Genomic DNA, 25,773 nt, shown 5'->3' with positions numbered 1-25,773 from the left:
TTTTTTTTTAATAATAACATTTAGGAAAATAAAAGACAAAGGGATTATATTGGTTTAAGTACTGTTTTAAAGAATGCTTGCTCTTAGGAGGTCATAAAGTAGCATTTGAGGAACATGCAATAGGAGAGTTACACAAGAAATTGGAGGGGTCTTGGAAGACAAATTTATAGCAGACATGCATTTGCATTAATTAATAGTCAGTGTTGTGTTGGTGTTTGTCGTCTTTTTTTTAAATACTCATGAGAAATTGCCAGCTAACCAGGACCAGATGGTAGACCTCACTAGGCACCACAGCCATATTCTGCGCTCATTATTCATGCACAACTCCTACTGAAGTCCATGAGAACATGGAACAAACAACAAACACCTGCTACGAAATCCAAAATCTTCAGCAGGAATTCCACAGAGAGATCAGGGCCTGTTGCTTGCTATCCCATAGTTTCTTTACCCTAGGAATACAGAGTGGGTGTGAATTTAAGTGCAACAGAATTCAGGCCAAAGGGTAGAAAATAGCAATTGATGTCTTCTCTGATACAAAGCCTACTGAAGTCAATCGGATTTTGGAACAAAACTGAAGGTATAATATAGCAGTAAATGCCAGGAAGAACATAGCAGTAAGAGGCCGATACAACCGCAGCTACGGACATTAGTCAGCGTTAGTTATCAAGACGAATAAAATACCCTGCTCAAGAGAGCCTGCATTTTGCATCTTCCTTTGAAGAGGCAGATTAAGCTCAGGACGTTTCTGTCTATCGTGCAATGCGAACGTCCACCTCATTTTCTTCTCTTATGGCTCTATACTGTTTAAAATCTACCAGTTCATAATCTCCTTTCAGAAGATTTAGTTGGAATTATATGGCTGAAGGAAGAATAGGGTGCAATGGGTACTGGAAGAGTGGGGATGAAAACAAAAATCTTTAAATTGCCATCTATCACCAGAGTAACCGAAACCTAAGGCTGCTGACTTCAGGCCAGGATTTGTTTCAAATCCGTGCTGGGAGCAACTGCACGCTTCTGGGGATGGGCAGCGAGAGAGCGCGCCTTCTGCCCTTCAGGAGACCAGTTCAAATCCGGGTCACTAGTGGCTAAGCAGTAACGGGGACAGACTGGAAACGGATTCTTCCCTCCTAATCTCAAAGCCAAGTGCAGCTGTGCTTCCACCGGGCAGCGCTGAGCCCCAGCTCCCCTCCTCTCCCGCGCTGCTTGGAGTGCTGGCTCCAGGCTGCTGCCGGCGACCGGGGCTCACGCGGACGGGTGCTGCCTAGCACCGTCCCTTTAGCACAGGTCGTGGCTTCCCTAGGTACTAACGACTGTTTGTGCATCTCCAGGCACGTACAACCATAACACCTTGGGTTTTTTAAATACAAGACACTCTACACAGACACGTTATCAATGCTGGCAGTCTGCTGCACCTTCCTGTTGCTTACAATTCCCTGTTCAAACAGAAGCTCGAGAAACAAAAACCCTGGATATTTGCAGAGGCACAAAGAATACGCACTCTACTCACTAAAAAAGAACCCGTGATCTCAGGGCATGTGCTGAACCGCTGCTTAGTCATTTTTTGCAGTATTTTCATTGACCAAAAAAAAAAAAAAAAAACCACCCCCAAAAACCCACAGTTGCACTGGAACCTGCCATACAACGCTAAAGCAAGAACGAAATTAAAACTTTTCACTCCAATGGATCAACTTTTCCATCAGTTCGATGAATGCACGTGCAAGTTTTTAATTTTACTGTGCAAGTTTCACTGAAATTGCTTCAGTGCAATAATTTAATTTTTCCTCCCCTCCCCCCCATGCTGCTTTACAGAGAATTGTGATTATTCACTACCATTTGGGGCAAGAAATATTTCAGAATACCCCTTTCCAATGGAACAGATATCCTGAGCTTCACTTCATGCTCAGTTTAGAGGGGAGACAGAGATAAATTAAGGAGTAGGTCCACAAAAGAAGAAAGAAAAAAAGCTGAGGGACTTGTATCTTACCCATATTCCAATGCAAGTATTTACTGCCACAGCTTAGATCCTTAAAAGGCTTCTCTCAGCTGCAGATAGCTCAGAAACTCTGCCAGTCCCTAGGCAGCAGTGGTTCCTTTCTTCTTTAACAGTAACTTTTTCTGTTTTCATTGTCCAGGTTGAGGGGTTTCCCTTAGTTCCCCACTTTCAGCTGAACTGTCCTTCCAGTTGTCTTGAGTAAAAAAGACCTGAAACACAAACCTCACAGCAGTCAGCTCTGCAGCCTCTAAACCCGCGTCCCGCTGGCGTGAGTTCTGTGAAAGCTACGCAAGACCATGCCTGCTGTATGAAACTGAAAAACCTAACGGGGTTCTTGGATTCCCGTACTTCCCTTGAGTTTGTTGCTGCGGAGTACTGAGCAGCCTGGCATGTGTTCAGCTTTCTGCACGTGAAAACTGCTCTCAAAAGTAATGTACAATCCTTACATGATTTGATGAACTGGGGATTTAATCTGCAGTCTGTAGCCCCTCCCCAAATCAGGCATATTTAAAGTAAAAACGAGATGTCACGTTAGCCTTTCCGAGCACCAAACAATTGTAGCTCTGTAAATTAAGACATCCCAAAGCTGACATTTACACAGTCTCTTTTATCAGTCATAATGCGAGTACTGACTATGCATGATGATCAAATTTGAGCTGAATTTCAAGGTTAATGCAAAGAAAATTCATACACGTAGGTTTTTTGGATTTTCCTTGCAAGTGGTTCTTAGCACCTGACACCGATGCTTACTGGGGGTCCCTGCGTACTGAGAACCAGATGTACCAAATAATAGCCCGACTTGGGATAGCTTGGCATCTCCCACGGGCCGCCCCCCAGTACAGACCAGCGCTTGCCATTCTCCTGGTACGAAGGTGGCGAGTTAGCAGTCGTCACTCCTAGGCCACATCGAGTTTTGTCACACTGATCTGAAACGGCGGGTTTGCTCTCAATCCAGTTTAGGAGCCTGATGATCTTCCAAGCAGCACAACAGGCTCACGATATTGAAACACGGAAGACCTTTTCCAGAGCACCTGATTTCAGTAAATGAAATAATTTCCATAGGGTTGAGAGCAATTGCAGAGCACTCCCCCTCACACACTAACTGCAAGATGTGTACTCTTATACCAGCAATTTATAACAAGCGCATCTTTGCTGAAAGCTTTTTGGGGGACGAAATCCAACCTCACCACTATCAGAATTCAACCAGGTAACAGCTTCTGCAGGGAGAAAATAGTGGTGAGGTCAAATATAAAGAATCCATATACAAGGGAACAGGGCAAAGTAATTCTCAGAGCCCGAACAGAAATATTTTAAAAGGACAGTGATTTCTGTGCAGGTGCACGGAACTTCTCAATGCTCAGCTCCACCAGGTGCCATTAGCTGGGCATCCAGCAATGGAAGGGTAGAGTCTTCAGTGACATGCCTGACAAGTCATAAATAAGCAGCTTTTTTATATGATTTCATTCCCAAAACATACTTTCCGCTAGTTCTTACCAAGAGAAAATAATAAAATGGAAATGGCTTTGTTTTGACAAGTGTTGAGTAAAGCTTGCCATGCTTCAAAACATTCAGGAGTATTTTATATAACATATAGGTTAACCAAAAAACATATAATCAAGAAAAGAGAAAACCTAAATAGTCACAAAAAGGCATACGCTCCCTCTGTTTCGTACACTGATTAAACACTACTTATCAGTACAATTTGACACAGTAATTACATCGAAATATTTCCATGCAAAGCCTGAAGGTAGAAAATGTTCATTACATTTTTGCCTTTCAGTACGATTCTCCAAATTTGGCTGCCTCACTGTTCATTTGTCAATCAGGTGCACCAGGAAATAAAAGACGAAAGCACAAAAGTTTCTACCAAATGCTCCCTAGCAGCAAGAAAATGTAAGTTGCAATAAATTCACCCAACAGCCCGCTTTGCCAATCAGCAGTTCCTGGTTGTATGGCCTCTGCTAGCCCTTTTTCTTAAACAAACTGCATGCAACTTGCTCAGAAAAAGATGGAAAATTGAATAAATCCTACCATAGCAGGTGATAAATATGATAAATCTCATGGTAAAGAAATAGCACGTGATTTTTCTTAATGAGGAACGCAAATTACCTACACCGACTTACGAGGGAGGTTGTGGGGTCTACACAGTTCTTAAGTACGTGCACACCCTATTCATTTGAGAAATCCAATCAGTATGACTGGCAGCTGCAGCAGGCTGCCTTAACAGCGTTGGCTAGACGGGGTAATTCTTTTTTTAGGCATTTTTATGCTGGAAAAATTCCTTGCAGAAATGCAATTATACCAGTAAAACATGTTTTCACTGGTCTACTTCACACCACTCCCCTGAACTCCCTGGCTAGTTGTGTTCTGCCTGCAACAGAAGGGTTTCCAACACAGTATTCTTCCTAGTGTATGTTACTCATTATTAAAAAGGAGGCATTACTAAACATCCCCTAGGAAACAGCCCCTAGAGACTATTCTTTGCAGGTTCTCATTAGAGCTGGCTTAAACTTTTATTTTCATTTTGGTTCGAAATAATTTTTAAGTTTAAAAACACCTGTGGAAGATATCAAATAGATTTTTGGACACATTGAGAGCATCGCATTTGTCAAGGCACGCACCTACGCAAAGACAACCCGCATAGTGCCACAGGAGACAAGGCAGATACGACAAAGAAAGGAGAAACTGCACAAGCAGGAACCAGGATTAACCAAGATCTAATCAAGTGAAAGGCCAGTCCCCAGAAGGTCAGATTTATTCACAGAAAAAGAGGATCTTCATCCCTTCAGCCAGGAGAAAACAGGACCACAGGTGGGAAACTAATGCAGGTGATTGTTTGGAGCCAGCATAACAAAAAGCATTTTTCTCCTATACATCTTCAGGACATACCACCTGCACAACTGAAGTTTCTAAGTATAGAGCATGTGTAGAAACTTTATTAACTGTAGATATTTCCATAACACCATCACAGCTGCTGACAGCTCTTGGAGGTAACAATCACAGCACACTTTTACCGCATTTGCAGACACTGAACTCTCGTGGGGAAAGACACCAGAGCTGGAGAGTATTTAGGCTAGCCTATGGCTGGGTGGATAGGTGAGCAATTCAGATCTAAGTTCTTCAGAAGCAGAATAACGCAACAGTCTGCAGCTTGTGTCTGTGCTCCGATTACAGGACTAGCGGATGCTATATTATCTGTAGTATCACATTCTTATCTCTGTGTACAGTTGTACCTGCACTATTTTTCATGTGGCAAACAATACTGTAAGTAAACGTGTAACGTAATTTGGCCACAGCCACTCATTTGCTTCCCACGGGGAAGATCAGTGAGGTAGCACTCCGTCTGAACAACCCTAAATGGGAACATCTCCCCTTGACCTCTCTAATGTCACTGGAGTAGGATGAACTTACCCAAAGCCCTACTCAGCATAGTTAAGTTATACCGCTGGTGTGTACTGCCTGCTGGAAAAGAGGCATGGAGATATCCTTGACGACAGAGATAACCTAAAGAAATCAGTCTCCAGTATGTCTCTGGTAATGGTACACTTTCACAAGCAGAGAGTTGAGGACCGAATTCCTGGACATCCAAAAATTCTTGACCTTTGATCACAAAGGAAAACTGCAGGGTACCTACAGAGCAATCCACTTCCCAAGCCTGCTCCCTAACTATCGAACCATTCTTTTCTATTGCAAAAACTTCTTAACTGCTTCTGAAATACCAGCTACCTAAATCCTGTTTTTCTTTTTTGGAACCCATGCACTAATTCCCGTGCTATTTGCACTATTTCATATGACAGAGAGAATACCTAATGATAGGCAAGTTTTGTTGAAGCCAGTAGCTAATTTAGATCTGGCTTTCCTTAACAAACCAAGAATCTTCATCTGTCCTTTTAAGTTATCCTCAAAAGACTTTATTTCAACACTGCAGATGAAGACACAGTCTTTTTAAGTAACCGTTTTATCCTCTTTGGGAGGCAATTAAAGAGTGCAAGAAATTACCACCTTCTATTTCTATTCTTGTCATGGATGGATAATTGGTTTGTTTTAAGAGAGGGAAAACTAGTCAGACATTGCCAGTTTCAACATTTCTAACTGCTTAAAGAGTATCAGCACAAAAGCAGCTCTGTCAAATTGAAGGACAACATTTCTAATGGGTGCCCTGAATTTACATGCAGGCAGACGCACTCCGCAGCGAGCAGGACCTGCCAGCTGGGGACCACTCAGGTCACGATCACCTCAGCAGATGCCTTCCTCAGCGCGGCTCTGCCATCATCTCCCTATCCTCCTTCTGTCTGGGATGCTGACAAAGTTATAAAGCAAACACAGGGAAGTCTTTGCAAGATCAGGACCTGAGTGTGCTTTTCCGCTCCCTATTACATCGCTGCAGTGGTGCTATGGTGTTTTACCTGGAAAGCCAGCTGTACGTTACATCTGAAGGCTGAACGGGAATACAAAATGAAGTACTGCAGATTGCATTGAATTTTAAATCTTAAATTGACAAAGCTTTCATGTTTCGAATTAAGTCCTGTCGATTGGCTTTAAGTTTCCTGAGTTCCAGTAAATACATCCGGATTAGGAAGAGGTTAAAAAGAACATGATGAATTACAAATTCAAGAACATGCTTGTTACCCTACCCAGCCTGTGCAGGAAGGAGGAAATGATGTTCTATTTGTGTTCCAAAACAGTTCTGGTCTGCAGGCACTGTCAGCATCAATTAGAAGCATGACCTACGGTAGCTTTTTGTCAATACTGTAACTAGTTTCGAGATGGCTCTTCAACTACAGTCTGGGAATCAACTTTTGGAAAGACAAATCTATACAATCGCTAAAATTGATCAGGGGTGGACAAAGGAATTACAGAAAGTTTCTGAACTGGATGTATCCACAGTGCAGACACCTAAACTCAAAGGCTTTGAAATTCAATTACAGAAACTAAAATAAGTGACCATAATGTTTTCTATTATCAGATGCATAGAAATAATTTTCCCTTCCTTCCCCTACCCCAACAAAACAAATTTCAATTACTTTTTCCTAATCAAGAAACTTGACCTTCCGAGTCCTTCAGCAGTGTACAGCTTTTAAACCTAAATAATATATCCTAACAGTAGAATGCCATAGCAGAGGATTTGCAGTTTCGAAGTATAGCATCCTAGCTTAAAAAGCAAGTATTAAGTGCTTATAATGCTTCTGGACTAACCAGATAAAAAGCTGAATATGGCACACGCGGCCATTGTACGTAACACGTAAATCCTGGAAAACTAATGTGCACATAATGAATTCCTCGTTCCTTCCGTCTTTGTATGAGACACGCATCGTGTGAGCTCTGTCAAACTCATGGTACGTCCAGAAGAAGGCGCAAAAACCCCCCATCTCTGCAAGTCATACCAGTTAAAAATGCATGGATGTTATTTCCCCTCAGAATCTGGCCCTACACTGCAACTTGCTCAGAGGCAAAAAGACTTAGCATCAGTTGTATCATTTTCCATAAACAAATCGGGTGGCTAAAAACAAGGGCAAAAGCATGACCATAACAGAAGTAGTTGGTACAAGCACTTAGTATATAGGTACTTGAGCTGGCATTTGGCTAGAACACAGTATCATGGCCAGGTTTCCAACACATTCCTCTCACCTGGCATTTGGCTAGAACACAGTATCATGGCCAGGTTTCCAACACATTCCTCTCACCTGGCATTTGGCTAGAACACAGTATCATGGCCAGGTTTCCAACACACTTCTCTCACCTGGCATTTGGCTAGAACACAGTATCATGGCCAGGTTTCCAACACACTTCTCTCACCTGGCATTTGGCTAGAACACAGTACCATGGCCAGGTTTCCAACACATTCCTCTCACCTTAGGTTAGTGTAATCGGTAGGGGCTGTGATCTGCAGTCAGCATAGTGGTGCTACTAAGAGTCCTCAGGATTCAGATGGATGTGCTAGCAAAAGCGCTTTATCTGACACAGAAACTGTCCAGAAGACAACTTCATTTCTGAGGCAAATTTTGAGCTTTCAAGCCTTTCATGTTTTTTGAAGAACAGACCTGATATATGACCTGTTCCTTAAGGGGTGAGTCGGGAAGACTTTGTAGTGCAGTTACGAGAGAACTGGCTTTAGCTGAAGAACCAGCACATTAAAGGCCTCAGCTGCACCCGATTCATCGATCACTCGTCTTTCCAGACTGCTTTTGGTGGACGGAACACTCTGACAGCCAAGATCCGTGTCCTAGCTGATCAGGCTGTTTAGCACAAAAAACTATTTCAATAGCATTTTAGATGGAATTAAAAAATTCCCACATAGCAAGATATATTGACAAAATAACCCTGTTTAAAACACCACAATCACATCTAAGCTGTCTCAGCTAATATCTGCATTTAGAAAAGCATTCTAAGCCTTTTCCTCTCAGTCCTCCCTCTTCCTCCTTTAACCTGATATGGCTTGGACTCTAGTTTTACATCTCCACAAAAAAAAAAAAAAAAAAAAAAAAAAAGGCAGCATTTTCAGTTGTCAGAGGAGCAGAGGAGAAAAGAGAAAACAAATACAGAGTTGCCAAGGTTACTGACAATCCTTGCTGAAGAGATGAATGAAATTGATAGGGAGGAGACAGGTATAAAAAGATACTCAACTCAATTTTTACAGTCCTTCTATTTCAGATGTGACTGGTCCTCAACATTTCTTTTTTTTCTTCTGGGAAATTTAAATCAATTGGTATTCAACAGAATGCTTCATATGCTGCCTTGCAAATGTAAGGCTCAAATAGTATACATGAAATTGTCCTAGCCTTTAACGGTGTCGATCTGCTAAAGCTCCTATAAACCATGTTATATTCAAATGATTGAGGTACATTTATACTGTCTCCAAAATCTCAAGTCAGAAATAGCAAAGCTAAAAATAAGGCTTTTTCTTCTGCCATGAGAAAGAAGAACAAAGATGCCATTCATCCTAACCATACTGAAATCAATTGGCTGTTGTGCCTGAACCTTAAGATGGTAATTTCTTAACTGTCTCCCATAAGCCCTCTATTGCAAACAAGTTATTTCCCCTTGTCTCAGAGACAGAGAACAGCTATTTTAAAACATGAAGATGAAAGTTTCCCTATCATGGAATTCTTACGTGGTTTTGATCTAAATCCATCTAGGAATATCCAGTCAAAACTGGAAACAGCTTTCTGATACAGTGGTATATTTAAGGAAATGATCTTTCCAACAACCAACCTGCTGCGGTGTTGAAATTCCTAATCGGTTTCTAGCTACTTTCTAGTATAGCAGATTATTAGGAGAGGGATGATAATACTAACTACGATAGCAACCTAGAAATGAAGGAACACAAGCTGGGTTTGCTTTACAGATGATGCAGTCTCCGTCTTTACATCCTTTAACTCCGGCGTGATGCAGGAGAGCACAACTGCGCACAACTGGGGTTAAGATGAGAGAAAAACTGAAGCCCCCTGTAAATCCACGCCTGAACAGAGTAAGCAGCTGACCCAGAGCTCATCAATCCCAGTCCAGAGTGTTAATTATCCTTCGTCATAGAAGACTGATCAAGAGAGGAAATGCAGACAGTAATGGATATTAGGGTGTAGGCTGACATTGACCTCAGCAAGCGAAGGCTATCCAACCTGTCAGCATAAAGGACAGAGAGTTCTGCGCCATCCTTCTGGCTCCAGGGCCTCTTTATTTCTCCATGTCCTCAGTTCAGTGGCCCCTGCAATGGCAGGAAGCAGTTGTTATAGCTGGCACCCCCGAGAATGAAGGGCATGCACCTTAATCCATTTCTAGTGAAGTTACTTAATTTCAGGAACAACGTAACAGTCGCCTCTCAAAGAATACAGATTTGAAGATCAATTGCTTCACTATCTTCAAAGGAGTGGACGTACTGCTTCCCCTCAGCCATACGCAAGTATTTCACTTGTTGTGATTTTATACAGATTCCTCTCCTACCAAGCTGACTAATTTAAGTGGCAAGCCCCACAGGAGGGTAGTCAAGGAATCGCTTCAGATTCATAGCCACTGACTGCGCTGTGCCTATGATTTTACACCACTGATTTTCAACCAGATGGTGTGGACTGCTGGCTACAAAATTATGTTTGCTACTAATAAGTTTGTTTTTCTTAGTTACCATTCACAGCGCTCTCCAACACAGTCTTAAGATCCCATCCTGAAAACCACTACGCTGTGAGAGCAGAACAGCATTAGGCAGTAAAGCACGCGAGCACCGTGGTGTGGTTTGAGCTGGCAGGCAGCTGAACACCACACAGCCCTCTGCTCGCTCCCCGCTCCCCCCAGCAGGATGGGGCAGAGAATTGGGGGGGGGGGGGGGGGGAAGTAAAATTCATGGCTTGAGACAAAGACAGTTCAATAGGACCGAAAAAGAAGGGAAAATAGTAATAGTAACAGAAGAATATACAAAACAAGTGATGCACAGTGCAGTTGCTCACCACCCACTGACCGATGCCCAGCCCGTCCCCGAGCAGCGACCGCTGCCCCCCGGCCAGCTCCCCCAGTCCCTATACCAAGCGTGAGGCCGTATGGAATGGAATGGAATGGAATGGAATGGAATGGAATGGAATGGAATGGAATGGAATGGAATGGAATGGAATGGAATGTCCATTGGGCAGCTGGGGTCAGCTGGCCTGGCTGTGCCCCCTCCCAGCTTCTTGTGCCCCTGGCAGGGCATGGGAAGCTGGAAAGTCCTTGCCTGGCATAAGCAGTACTCAGCAACAACTCAACCATCGGCGTGGTATCAACATCATTCTCACAGTAAATCCAAAACACAGTGCTATGCCAGCTAGTGGCAAGAAAATTAACTCTATCCCAGCCGAAACCAGGACACACCAATGATCTCAAGTGCTACAAATTAGGTATTTGATTTCCAATCATTGAGCTAATTTTTTCAGGCTATTATATTCCAGACTCTCCTTTGGTATCAAAGGCTTATTGCCCTCATAACCAAACAAACCCTAAGTCATTCCTATGGAGTTTTTAGATCCAAAGATCTAAAACTTTGGACCAGAAACAGGAGGAGTTACCCGAATTGCATGCAAGGACTGTGCGTTTGAATGTTACAAGACAGGCCCCCAGCACTGTAGGTAACTTGGAACTTTTGCCAGTTAGGCGTATGCATGCCACCCGCTGCTGGGCATTTCAACTGGAGTCACGGCGCTCTGTACACTGAGCAGAGGGTGGCTGGGGAGAGGGGAAGAAGCTGACAGAAACAACTCAGCTCTGCAAACAGCCAAATTCAACCTGCCAAATGCATCAAGGATGCACCACTTTAGCAACCGTTGCAGTCCCAACGCTCTCCAGGCCTTGCCAAGCTCTCAAATCCCACAGATCGTTTATTTGAGTAACGTATTGCATGAGACAAGGACCGCGTTCGGGTGTGTTATGAATAGCAAGTGACAGGCTATGGCTGACTTGCCTCCATCACACTCCTAAGAAGTCAGTTCTCATTTCAACTTTGTTTTTTAGAAGCCCGATGCAAAATGCACATGAATAATCTGCAGCCAGCTTGATCTTACAAGCAGTTTTTATTGTAGGCTGCTGACAAAGTAAAGACAAATCATCTATGTTTTTGGAGTCTTACTTCTAAATAAAGAAGGAGCCTCTCTAGGAAGAAGAGGATGGAAAAGAAAGCATTTTTGAGGACTTCTAATCTTCATTATTAACCTCATCAATCATGACCCCTGGAAATTAATTAAATTTTACAGCAACAGCAAGTTCACCTGAGGCAATAATGTAACAAACCAAGTTACTATGAACACTGCAATTCTTTGAGCTTTTGAAGCAAGCAGGACTGGTCCATAAAAGTAAAGCATGGAACTGTCCTTCAGAAAAAAGGTCCTTCGGAGGAAAGAATAAGATAAACCCCTCATAACTGTTTGGCTCCAGACTAGCACTTTCAGAAAAGTAGATCTGCAATAAAATTTTAAGAGAACATCACCCTGGAAATAACATTTATCATTACAAGATTCTTTTGAGTCGTGGGAAAGTTTTATCACTTTGCAGAAGGGCAACTGAGAGGCACCGATACGAAGGCTCGGATTCATTCCAATGCTCTCCTAACCTACGTGCCAAAACTCGGTGTCCTAACCAAGAGGTCACCAGCTTCCCTGCATGGCAATCTTACTGGACATAGATCATAAGGTGGTAGCTACCAATGGAGAAGACAAGGAGTTAACTACCTTATTTCAGTAAATGCTGTTCTTAGCTGAAACTCTCCCAGCTCAGGTCCACAACATACTGCACGGTCTTCTTAGAGTCTTACCTTCCGTAGCAGCACCCATATTTAACTGGGATGTTTTGTGTTTCTGCGCTGGCTCTTGTAAACAATCCTAGCACAGACCAGAGAAAAGGATTGTTGTACTTGCTTTACTTACTGAGACCTAACTCTACACGGTTTCTGTGAGCAACAGTAAGATTCCCTCCCATCAGACCCTTCTCCTAATATTTTACAGTTTTGTTGGAAGTAAGCATCACTACCAAAACTGCGGTTTCAAAAACCACATATTTGTCTGATCTAGATCATCTTAAAAGGACGTGACTCAGATCAAAGTTAGCATCCTAAATTGTATTTTATAAGTAAAGGTGAAACTGTTCAAGCATCGGTTCTACTAAAAGGTACAATTAGGAGGGAGAATTCATTTCAAAGTATTCTTTTAGGGAGTTTTCAGCAGTATGGACAACAGCCTCTATTTATAAACAAGTCGGCAGATATGAGAAATCCCATTTCAATAAAGTTCTGTCAGATAATACAGAAAAAGATCTCATTAACAAGTTTTATATAGGAGAAGAAAAACTAATGACAAGTTAGAACTTAAAAGCTTTGCTTAGCGCTGGCAGGTCAGCTAAGACAGTGATCTTTAAACTCACACAGAGACAAAAAGAAGGTGGCAGTCATCGTTGTCCACCATGAAAAGGATTAGAAAATAAGCTTGCTGAGATTCATTGTGCCACCAACCCTTGAAATGCATATGATTGAAAAAGCCACATCACCACAGGACTTTATCATTTCTCCCCTGGGTCCCTAGCTCGTCTAATGTTCTCTACTTTAAGCAAATTTATGTGCAGTGGAGTTTGAACAGTTATTTATTTTCCTTTTGACAAAGAAAAATCTGGTTATTTAGTCAATTTCTTAATTGTAAAATTATGATCTTATTGGATTAGAAAGTTCATTCCATTGCAAAACCATTTCTCAAGTCAGAAGCAAAGAACTGATGCAGAATAAATCTTAAACCTGAATTTGTCACAAAAGACATAAGAGCCCATGATCATTTGCATTATATATTACCCAAGCCAAAGCCTTGGTTTTATTTGATCTGCAGGTACTGCAACGGTAGGAGGGTTACGCAAGACAGCCTAACGGCCATCTTTAGGAAGTCTGTGGCTGGGGGGGATGTCTCTAAATGAAGAAAGTCCAAGAAAGATCAGACAGGCAATGACGAACTCCAATTGCATTTACCACTGTGGAGCTTGAGCCTCTTTTATCACAGCCTGGTATAAAAAGAGTATGTAAAATAATTAAGTGTTCATAAAAGACTAACACCGATTTGCTACTCCCATTACCCCAGAGGTAGAAAGATGACTTTTGCATAACTTAGAATCAAAAATAACAGGAGTGCACTTTGAGTACAGTCACAGGTACCCAACCAACCTATAAGCACACAAGTAGAAGTACACACCTAATGTGAAATTCCTCCATCTAAACATACCGGGACAGTTATGGTGGGATATGAGCACAGAACAGACTGAGTATCGATTTCACTCCTCCATATACGGCGATGAAGTAGAAAGTAGACACAGAGACACCCAAACTGCTTCAAGTGCTGAACGCAGCACAACCTTTTACGGAGACATCTGCAGGTATCTCATCCTTCCAACAGTAGCTCATCTAGCTACCGCTTCCACTAACCATCTTACTCGGCCCACCCTGGTTTGGGTATTGTCTGCGTATTGCTCTGGGCAACGCAGGTAAAACTTCACAGCCACACTATTTCATGTTAGTAAAACTAAAACCTTTTCACTGTAATTTCCATACACTTAATTACAATTATATACTGCATTCAGATTGGGGTTTTCGCATCTAAACATTACAGTAAGTAAATATAATCATTTAAAATTCATTTCCAAGAGCAAAACTCAAAAAATTGTGATCTTTACAGGGAAACATTCAATTCTAGAGCTGCAGAAAACTTTCTATTTTGTCAACTAAATAGAGGAATCAGAATTTAGTACTATGTTATTAATACACAGAAAGTCACACTTTGACACATCCATATGCTACACGCTCTACTGGATACCCAGCAAACAGATTAAGCATGTGTTTCAGCCAGAGTGTAAAAATGCACTTGACTGAAATAAAGGGAAGACATTGCATGTCCGTGTGTACGAACATGATAAATTAGATTTGACAGGTTTTAGCAAAACCCTTCTTAAACTATTGTTGAAATAACCAAGACCCAGTTACATAATGAAAGTGCTCTTGTGACAAAGAATTAAAAATAGTTCACTTTTCCAGACTGTCTTGAGGATGTCTCAAACTCTTCTAATAAACATGAGCTATTTCAATGCATAAATCTGGTTTTCTACTTTTGTCTAATTTTTACTTTTCAAAGATCACCTCAATGTCATTTTACTAAACGAAGCCCTTCTGTGTTGAGACTGTTAAGGCAAGCATTAGCCACACAACTATACCTCAGGTAAAATTGGCTCGTGCAATTCAAAGTCATACTGCATGTGACCTTTTCCATCTTTCCAGTCTGATTTATTTCTGGACACTTTCAGATCATGTCAGGATTTGCAGGCATTAGAGGGTGAAGGATCAGAATAAATGCTGATTACAGAGAAGAAAAGATCCATACTTCTACAGAGAGCAAATACCAATTTCATAATGGAAACAAATCTGAAGAATCTGAAACAGCTAAAGCAAACCAAAAGCACCTACTCTCTATTCCACATATAATTTCTCTTACAGTCACTACAATATGTTCTCAAGGTTTTTGACTGTTTGCTTTCTCATGTCTGAATATTTTAAAAAGTACTACTAGCCCCTTTGATACTAATAAAGGGAAACAAAACAAGGATCTGGTGTAACAGTCTTGCCATTTTGATACACAATATTTCTTATTGGAGATTAAGAAGTACTGATGACTAATAGAGGCCAATCTCTTTCCAATAAGGGAAACAAGTATAATTTAGTGTCTGGTAGAGGAAAAAAATTTGCCTCGTGACTCCATCTATCTGAAACTCACCATCTTCAACACATGATTCAGCATTCAGCTTTCAGATTAATCTGACTCAGCCGCCTGGGAGCAGGAACACTTGAAATTTTATGCCAGCATTATGCCAAATGTCACTATAAGAGACTATTGTCCAACAGTTGCAGACAGAAAGATTAAGCATCAACATTATTTTTTCCATTTCTAGCAAACTCTCCTAGTCACATTCCTGTAATACCTCTATTACTTTGGTATTGAATGGCAAAGCGCAGCAAAGATCTGGATCTGTCTGTTGAGCTCCAGGCAACTCTTTTCATTTCTCTCTGCTAATGTGTGCTCATTTCTGGAAAAGCTAATTTTTTTTGCCTATTTAACTTGCATATTAATCTCCGTTGAACTATACAAAATGAATTTCAATCTTCGTGTAAAAAAAAGGGAGGATGGGTTTTGATTCACACCCTTCTTGATTTTCATCAATCAACCTTTTCTGCTTAAGTACTGTTTAATCAAAAAAAATCCCAGATGGCTCCTAAGAGTTATCGCGGCATCACTGAAACAGAAAATACTGCGTCTCAGCTCCCACATATAGCTGCTCATGAGACCAACTTAACTAATCAAAAATATATCTAAAAAACCCCCCCAAACCCCCCCACCAAACCAAACCAAACCCCGCCCGTTGTTACTCCTGCCCCTGAGCAATACCAAGCCTTGCCTCCCGACGCTGCGTAGGGAAGCGCTCCTGCAGGCACCCGCCCAGCTCAGCCCCGTCCTCGGGACGCCACAGCTGCCCACCCAAGGCGAGGACCCGGCACCGTCCTCATCTGCCTCCGCGCTGCGTTCAGAGCATCCGTCCCTCAGCTGGTGTTGCCTCAGGAACGCTGCAGGTGAAGAGCCCTAGCTGCAAGCAGCACGATGCAGTATTATCGCATCTCATATAAGCAGCACGATGCAGTATTATCGCATCTCATGTTTCTGTACGTCTCCCATTTTATGATGTCATTACAGGGAAGCAAAGGAACAAGTACTGCAGTGGGGCCTGGTTTCAGGGAGCACTGACAGCTAAGACAGGCATCTTTTGCCACATTCCCCATCTCGCTGCAAAGCTTAAAAAGTAGGGAACTTGCTTGTCTGTCTAGGAAGAAAACAAAGAAAAATCTGTGCGTAGAATTCATTGTATTGAAGAATTCACTTGTAAAACCACGTAGTATTAAACAGCAATGATAAAGAACAACATGCCATTTTCAGTACTGCGTTTAAGTCTTCAGATTCACCAACAACGCAAAGGGATAATGGTCAAAGCCGTACAGCTCTGGTTACTCTGCAGTGAAATGATGATATAGATACAGTCAATCCCACACATGAAAGGAAATAAAATTTCTTTGCATAAAGTGTAACACACCTCTGTGTTACAGACTATGCTAAATTATATTTGGCATTAGTATGCTGCAATGGCTTTCGTATTGCCCTATGTGTATTCAATATGATCAAATTCTGGTCCCAGTTATAACAAGTGCATACATATTGCTATAAAAATTTAAGATACTGCCAATTCAAGGCCTTTTCCAAAGCCCACTGGAGTCCTTGAGCACACTGGTTCTCAAAGTCCATGGGGTTGAGTCATTACAAATCATTAGAAATTCGAACTGTCAGTTTTAACGGTGCCCAGGGGACTTAGGCGCTCAGCTTGCATTAATTTTCAGTTTCACTTAGTTATCTAAGATCCCACTGAACACTTGAAAATACTAGCATAAACAAGATCCAGGGTAAGTTACAGCACAACAGAAAACCTGAATACAGAATCGAGTATCTTACAAAGTGTTTCTTCTTCGTATTTTAGAAGCGGCTTGTCAAACTACATGGGAGAGTTGCGGTCTATCAAAATCTACCAAGAAGTCCCCAATGTGCTAGTTTTAGCTGGGACAGAGTTAACTTTCTACTGCCTACCTACACCCAAAATTATCCAGGAGTTGTTTTCTCCTAAGAATCCTACGAAGTATACATTCTTTAGCCTTCTATTCATGATATTAGAACAACCGGGATCATTTGCTTTCCTCTCGCTGCCTGGAGAACGCACTGATAAGCCATGAGAATGCATGATAGTAAATGTGAGAATTCAGTAAAAATGAGCCTACAGGAAAGGTTTTTTGAAAGGCCCCTTTGTTAATATTTTGCTTTAAGTTTACCACTGAGAATTTAAATTTAAAAAAGAGACGTGTATAAAATTGACTAAAAATGTAAGGTTAAAAGAACCAGAATGAAAAAAACAATAGTGTTGCTACAAATGCCGTATAACAAGTAAATGCTCTTCCATATGCCACAAGATTGCTCACATGTCAAGACATTTTGTGTAGAGGTTATAGATGGAACAGATCTATTGCTAAAGACAAACATGCCTTGGGACCCATTGATTTTCATATTAGGCCTGGCTGAAGATTCAAAAGGACGATCAAGTACACACAGATGCACACGCACGCACAGATGCTCCTCCTGAGGACAACGCTGATTGCCAAAAAGGGTAACACAGAAGCAGAAATTCTGCCTCTGAGTGTTATGCACAGAGAAAGAGAGCTAGCAAGATGTCTTAAATATGTTGTGAAAGTAAGAATTCAGACGCTATGTTCCAGTCTTTAAGAAAAGTACAAATTAGTGTTAACATTCAATACATGCAAATAAACTGGAAAAAAGAGACTATTTTACTATCTGCATTTATCATTTTCTAGACCTAATCTGCAAACCCAACCTTCCAATCTGAGATTTTTCCCCAGATTGTGTCTTGGGTGAAAGCTCTCCTGCTTGTGTCCAAGCGTCCTTCTGAAAATGGTCAAAACGTTGTGAACTTCCATATTCCTTAATCAACAGTGAAACAAAAGGCAAAAGTAACCTGGTGTCTTTAACCCCTTCTGAGCTTGAGCTCATTCTTAGCTCCTGCAGAGATTTTTGCAGTACTTGCCCCACCCTCCAGAAGAGCTCAGAAAAGAGTGTTTAATGTTCTTCAGCGGCGACAGTCATGATAGATACCTCGCATCACAATTGTTCATCATAGCTTTAGTCCTCTTCCAAGAACAGGATGACAAAAACGTCAGATGCATTCGGGTTCTGATGGAGGAGCAGCACTTCACACCACAAAAGCCGCAGACCTGCACTACCCTGCAAGTACTCATCTTGTTGCGGCAGGTCCTAAATGATTATCTGCAGCTGAGATCGGGGCTTTAGGGGCTGTGGGGGTGTGGCTACAGGTCAAAAGGAGCTCTGGCTCCAAGTCATGAAACCCGAACAAAAACCATCTAAACCAGAAAGTCTGTTTGGGGAAGGAAGCAAGGCACAAACTGATTTGCCTGAGGTTACACTGCTTCTCACAAGCTGCTTCTTTCCCCGGCAATAGAGCTAGGAATGTTGCTTTATTGCTGGACTTATTACGGAAACATTGTAATAAACATGGAAAGCAATATCTGACTCAGCAATCTGAATCAGTTTTATTCAGTTAATCTGAGTAAAACATTGAAGGTACATGTACAGAAAGGTAATAATTCACAAAGGTTATATGCATTCTTTGCCAAGCTATAAGAATGTATTTTTTTGTAAATAACAATTCCAAAGGACTGACCTCTCAGTAATTTTTTGCCCAGCTAACTCCAAAATAACTTTTTGACGACTACCAAAAATAAGAATTATTAAACCTGGTAAAAGAAGAGCTCATTCTAGCTCACTGTCTTGAACAATTTTCCCCCGTCCTGTCTCTAACAGCAAGCAAAAAGCACAAGTAATCAGGAGAATATGAGAACAGGACACACAGAAATGCACTTTTTCTGCTGCAGTCTAGTGATTTCAGCTACTTACTGTTTTAGAGACCTCCTGAGCCACAGGTGGCCACTAGACCGTTGCGTTAAATAACCAGTAAGAGTATCTGCGCGTTTGGGGCTGGTCTGAACTGCCTGATGCTGCTGAACCAGCTCACGCTGAACACTGAACCTGCGCAGCCTCAAGTTTTCAAGAGCCAGACAAATGCAAAACACCGAAAACTCCAGGGTTCTTAAAATGCTCTCAATTCTACTTTGACTATAATCTTTACATGAGAGTCTATTACTTTTGCCACTAGCATACAAAATCACTTTCCTACTAACGCCACATATTCTTTACTATCACACAAAGCAAGCGTATCTCCCATCCATCGTAGTACTATAAACATAACACATTTCTCATCGATGGTTTCTGTGATTTTTTTTTTCCTTCCCCCTTCTAGATATTCCTTCCATACTACACTACAGAAGTTGATCTATCTTAAACTACACAGCACTGTCAAAAAAGAGAAATACTACTTCTTACTTTATCATTAGAGAGCTCCTTGTTTCTCAGATTTATCTGTGATATTAAAACTCTCTTTGTTTTAATTAGTCCTACTGCATGATTCATGAAATTTCATGACAATAATAGCTGTTCTGGATTTTTTTTTCTGTTTAATAGTTCTTCAGATAATTTGTGTCAGCTGTGCATCGCTTTTAAAGACCTATATCAATAGAAAACATTAACCTTCAAAGAAAATTCACTTCGCTTAAAGACTGCTTGCCACTAGTGATTAAGTCAAGTTGACCGTTCATCATGACTATTAATTTGAGGCTCGGCTCGCATGCCTCTGAAACCCCTGCCTGAAAAGACTTTTTGCATGTGTTTCGTTCAGAGAATCCCATAGCTAATTTACTACAGGACTGTAAACCAGAGGACCAAAACGATCCCTTCTGAGTTTGTAATCTATGAACACACAGAACAACAGTTACCAAAGACATGCTGAAAACTACTTTCTGTGCACAGGACAAACCCATGAGTCAGAGTCACAAATATTATTTTGTGCTTCAATCACAGGGGGCAAGAGTCCTCAGGTCAGCTCCTCAATCTGCCAGAGCTTGGAATGAGCTGGGTGACCCTTACTCTACCCGAATTCACCTTGCTTTGCTTATAAGCTTTCCCAGGCAGAAGATGCGCGTGGTTTTAGCACGTCTCATACTGCGGCTGAGGGATACACACAAATACCACAAGCAGGCACGAGAACCGTCTCCTCTTACCTGAAGCTCAAGTTTGAAATCAATACTTGAGTCCTTGACAATAACTCCGTATCAAACATTTTCAAAGCGATTTAGCTTTATGTTTCTGAAGGGCTTGTCCACGTACAGGGGTTTTGGTGTCATTCATTCTAGTAATGTGCAAATTGCTGTAAGGCATCCAAAAGTCAGCCTAGGCGATCAGCCCATGCGTTCAGAATACTCTTCCTCTAATTACTGCCAGTAATCTTTCCATTTGGAGTACAGGTGGAAAGGTTAATTATTACCAACAGATGACCACTAGTGATGGAAGTGGAAGAAAAAGAAGTTGTAGTTAAACATGTAATTGCCAGCCTGCCTTTCGGACTAATAAACCTAAGGAAGGTTCTCTAATCTGCTTCTCTAATGACTCTTCCACATGTAATCTCTCCTTTTCTGAAAGTCCTGCAAATCTGTATGGAAGAAAGGGCAGAGCAAACTTGACTTCTTATTTGTGGACTGAAAATACATGCAGTGAATATCATACGAAACATCTGTGGGGAACAGGCACAAGGATACATTGCTGCTTTAGGACTGCGATAGTGAATTTACAGATACTATTCTGTTCACAAGGTCTTTTTTCGGACTTTCACTGCTAGTCCGTCTGATGCTAGCACTGTACACGCTTCACTTGCTATTCACACTGCGCAGCTGCCCTCCAAAACACGTTTCTCCTCAGAGATACAAATGTCCCTGGTCCCTCTCGCTGCTGCTCCGTTTTTACGGCGTATCACCCTAGGTACCAGCCAACCTTCTTCCCTAGCAGGGGAAGAGCAGGAGCCAACTGCCCTTTCTGGATTCACCATGCAGTCCTCCTGTGTACGGCCACCTCACAATACAATTCACCAGAAACTGCTGAAGAGGAAGCACTCTTTCCCAGGGAAGAAAGGACAATTAATTACAATGAAAACATCTTACTGAAATTCACTCAAATTCAGGGTAAAATTCCTTCTTCAGAATTAAAGACAGGGCAGTTCCAACTCAATAGAGCAGCATCAGGGGCAGCCTTAAAAAAAATCCAGATTTAAATCCATTATTAAAACAAGGTAGAGCAGTAACTTTTTAGCTTTGCACAGACCTGAAATATCATGGAGTAAATCTACAGTGAAATTCTCTTTCCTCTCCCCAGAGAGGCACCCCAGTGGCATCAGCCACTTAAGATGTTCTCTTACAAAAAAAGATCTGCAGCTTTGTATCCTTACTGCTGTACTTAGCGTTGTACGTCCCAGAAAATCATCACAAATTTGCATCTGCCCAGATCAGAGCTCTAAAAGACCATCTCATTAAACAGTATGAAATACAGTATTAAATTTTCAGCACCACATTTCAGTATAGAGATGCAATAACAGAAAAGAATACAGAGAAGAACCATGAACATGTTTGGAGCCCTGACAACAAGGAAATATTGAAATTATTGGTAGTGATTAATGGGGGGGGGGGGGGGGGGGGGGGCAAATGACTGAAGCGAGGCATAATAATCACCTTTAAATCACCAGAAAAAGATTTCTGTAAGGAGAAAGAGAATCTATTCTCTGTGTCCATGGTGGAATAGCATAAGTAGTAACGGGCTTATACTGAAGTAAGGGAGATGTAAATTAGGCACTGGGAAAAACTTCTAATTATTATGACACTGAAATAGCACCTGAATTAAATGCTAGGAAGACAACCGGTTTCCCACTATTGGAGGTTTTCAGGAACACACACAAAGGAACTCTTAGGAACAGCACATGCATACCGCTCTTGTCTCGGGGCAAGTAGGTGGGCTGAATGATTTCACACATCACGCCAGTTCTATTTTCCATGATTTTGCAATCATGCAATCTGCATAATTTCCCTCAAGATGAATACCAACGGTTGGCCTATGTCGTGAATGAAGATAGTAAATAATCTATCATCTTTTCTTTAAACTGATTGAGGCATGTGTCCAAGACAAGCAGGGCAAGTTGCACCAGCATTATCTATTCCACAGCTCAAACAAAGATTTTGTTGAGAGAAGACTTAGATTCCTTCTGCAACTTGGCACCCTTTCTTAAGCTCCATTAATAATTTGAACTATGAAAGCCAACCCTGAATTTTTCCTCATCATAGTTTATACTCCATTGACTATGTAATGATGCTACTATACAGTGATGCATGTGACATATTTAAAAAAAATGGCAATCGAATGACAATAGAAAAAAGTTTGAGATGCCTCTGTGACACTCTTTTCCATTTCCTAAATGTTGTGCCATAATGGTTCATTAAAGTGCTGACATTTGCACTCGCTATAACACAGGCAACTCCCACTGCTTGAGGAAGTGCTGAAGACCTGCGTGTAGTATCAATACATCTTAATCTTAGACAAGAAAACCTACAGATGCTTAAGAATTTATTCCAGCTATCTGGGCACCACGGACAATATTTCACGTATCGTCTTTCATTTGACTGTGTTCACACTGTCAAACGCCCCTTCCTTCCTTCCTTCCAGTTTAGAAAACACCAGTAACGTTACGCACATTACTAACAGACATTGCCAAAAATTTGAGTTAAGTAATGCCCCCAGAATAGATTATTAATATGGCAATATGTTCACGTGGTTGCAAATCATAAACTCTATTATAAAAGAACACATCTGCGCATCACGTATTAGATAAATAGAAGGATGCATGATAACACAGTGTGCTATTGTGATAGCAGGATGCACAAAAATATGCAATAACCTTTCTGCAGTTATGCGTGGGGGGAGGGTGTTTATACGCAAGACTACCTGCTGGCTTCCCTTGAGCAAGAGTTTGCAAGGCAGAGTCAGAAGAAGAAAATTTTTATTGACTTAACTCTGCCCCACGACCAGGCAGATTGAACAGCAGCAATGACTAAGACTGATAACACTAGCTGAATGAGTCACGTGCTGAAAAAATACACTATTTCATGCATATACGGAGGAATAACAAGGATGTGCACGGAGAATGTGGTTTTCCCCCCAGCATCAGTCCTTCAGCATGCTAGGGTCAGATCCCTGCTCAAACAATGAATTCTCCACCACCTTCTAAGAGACATCTAGCTGCAGTTACACTTAAAAAGCTAGGTCTGCTTGCCATGCAGTAAAACACACACCCTGGAAGCAGAGAAGACAAATAAGAGGAACTAAATTATTGCTCCATTATTTAGTAGGTGGCCTGGCCAGTATCTCCAGGAGTAGGAAATAGCATAGAATAACTAACCCGGTGACGTTCTTCCTCCAAACAAATTCTCCCTTGGCATAGTAACACGTGGCCCAGAAGTACTCTCTGAGGGCATTAAACAAACACTGTGGGGAAGGGTGCACGTGTCAGGATTTAGAAGTCTGGAAAATATACGGCTCTCCTGAGACAGAGTCATCCACAGAGCTAAACCTCGCAATCTATTTAGGACTTTCTTTTGAACCTTAGTGAGTTTTTAAGCCTTATCTGATGAGCATAATGATATTAAACTGTTTTTCATTACCCATAAAAAATGAACAAAAAGGATAAAGCTGCTAGTGTCTCAGGCTATTTGAAAGGAATCAATAGTCTGAATCCCTTAGTATATCCTGCTCATAAAAAAACCATTTTCTTTAAACTAAAAGGAATTATTTGGACATGAGAAACTAGTTTCACACAAAGTACCTATGCAAAAAAAAAAAAAAAAATTCCTAGGAAGATGCGAGAAACAAATGTAAAAATATTCTCTTGTATACATAGTTAGATATAGGTATATACATCTATATGTATGTTTGTATGTAGGCACATATGCATTCGTACGCATATAGAACACACAAAAGAACCAAATTCACCAGCCTGGAGGAGGTTTCGAGTCAAACACGAGTCTAGGTCACAGCTCAAGGAAATCTGATCGAGTAAAACAGGGCAGAACAGGATACAACGAGCTTGAGGCACCAGGCAAAACAAAAAACTTTTCTGTATCTGTATACCTCAAAAAAATATCCTTAACATTTAGAAACTCCCTGTTCATTTTGCTGCACTGTGCTAGGCAGACACAATCCTACAACGAAATACCTTAGCAACTAGGATCCAGAAGCAGAGCTAACTGCAAATTTTCCAGTGCAGTTTTTTGTGTCAAAAAATATGATTTGTTGAAGCTGCAACTTTTCACACGAATGCACCCATTTCAAGAAACACTTGTCACCAAAGTTTATTCACACTTGACAATTTCTGGTCAAAACGTGCGAGAGAATGTTTGTAACAACAATAACCTACTTTTCAGACCACTTGCTATATAAAGAAAACAGGCTTAAAACTGTGCTCAATATGTCTATTTTTTATATTATCTGCTTAACGTTAGGCTTCAAGTTCCAGCTTGGCCCGATTCTCAGAAGGGGTCAGATAGTCTAGGAACCTGCTGCGCAAAGACTGAGCTGACTGGCGAGGGTCTTCGCTTTCCCAAAATAGGTGTTTCTCTTTTTTTTACTGCAGAACTTCAGCAAATTAATTTTATTTTGACTCAGTGTGGGGAAGAAACATTTTACTGAAGGAAGCAAGCAATTGTTTCTCAACAGTAATCAGCGGAGGTGTCAACTTTATTCTGACATGGACCACGCTACGTATTCATCTGGTTTGTACGGAGAACGGGGGCAGTCCACGACGCAGTTCGGAAAAAAAAGCATGAACCATTACAAACCTTTGTGATTCATAAATGTTCTGTCTATCACTTTAAAACTATTCAGTATCTACTCTTTGAAGCACACCCTATTATACACTGAATAATTAATATCATTCTTTTAATAAAGAATTTGTACACGTTAATTGAAGATATTCAAATCTAAACCATCTTAAAATAGAGAGGCTTAATCTTCCCATGGTGTAAATAAGGATGATTCCTTTAAAGTCAATGAAGCTAAGCCAATTTATAGCAACTAAGGATCAATCCTGCATGCCTCCAAGGCTTAATTAACTCTGTGTACCTTTTCTATCACATAATGCTCTCAGATGAATTAATGTTTAAGCTGTTATCACCTGTGAGATGTGGAGCACGTATTACTCGGAGCCGCATGAACAGGGTATTATTCTATTTATATTCTTGTGATGGCCTCCCAGACATTGGGTGAGCTCCCCTTCCGAGGAGCAGCAACAATTACTGTATTCATGCGTTCAGTTTAACAAACAACAACAAAAAACCATTACTGAGGAGCAAGGCTGTCTATCGGTAGTCCTTACAACTCAAGCACTTCTCCTGAAAAGAATTCTACTTTCAAACACAAAAAGAAATATATACATCAAACTGAGGGGCATATGGTATTCATCAGCACTGGACTACAAAGCAAATAAGTTTGCAAACACAGCTCCAACATGGAAAGGAAAAAAAGAGTCTTCACCCAGAAAGATTTTACTATTGGAAACATCAAAGATTAAGAACTGGGGGGGGGGGGGGGGAGGAGGGTGGTAAAAACAACAGTACATGTAATTATATTGCAATTTTTATCCAGTATTGGGGGATGGGGAGGAATAATTGTCAGTAGGGCTTACTGAAAAATTCATCA

Source organism: Pelecanus crispus, chromosome 21, assembly GCF_030463565.1.
Source record: "Pelecanus crispus isolate bPelCri1 chromosome 21, bPelCri1.pri, whole genome shotgun sequence".
NCBI classification, from domain to species: domain Eukaryota; kingdom Metazoa; phylum Chordata; class Aves; order Pelecaniformes; family Pelecanidae; genus Pelecanus; species Pelecanus crispus.
Note: the sequence above shows the minus strand (reverse complement) of the source record.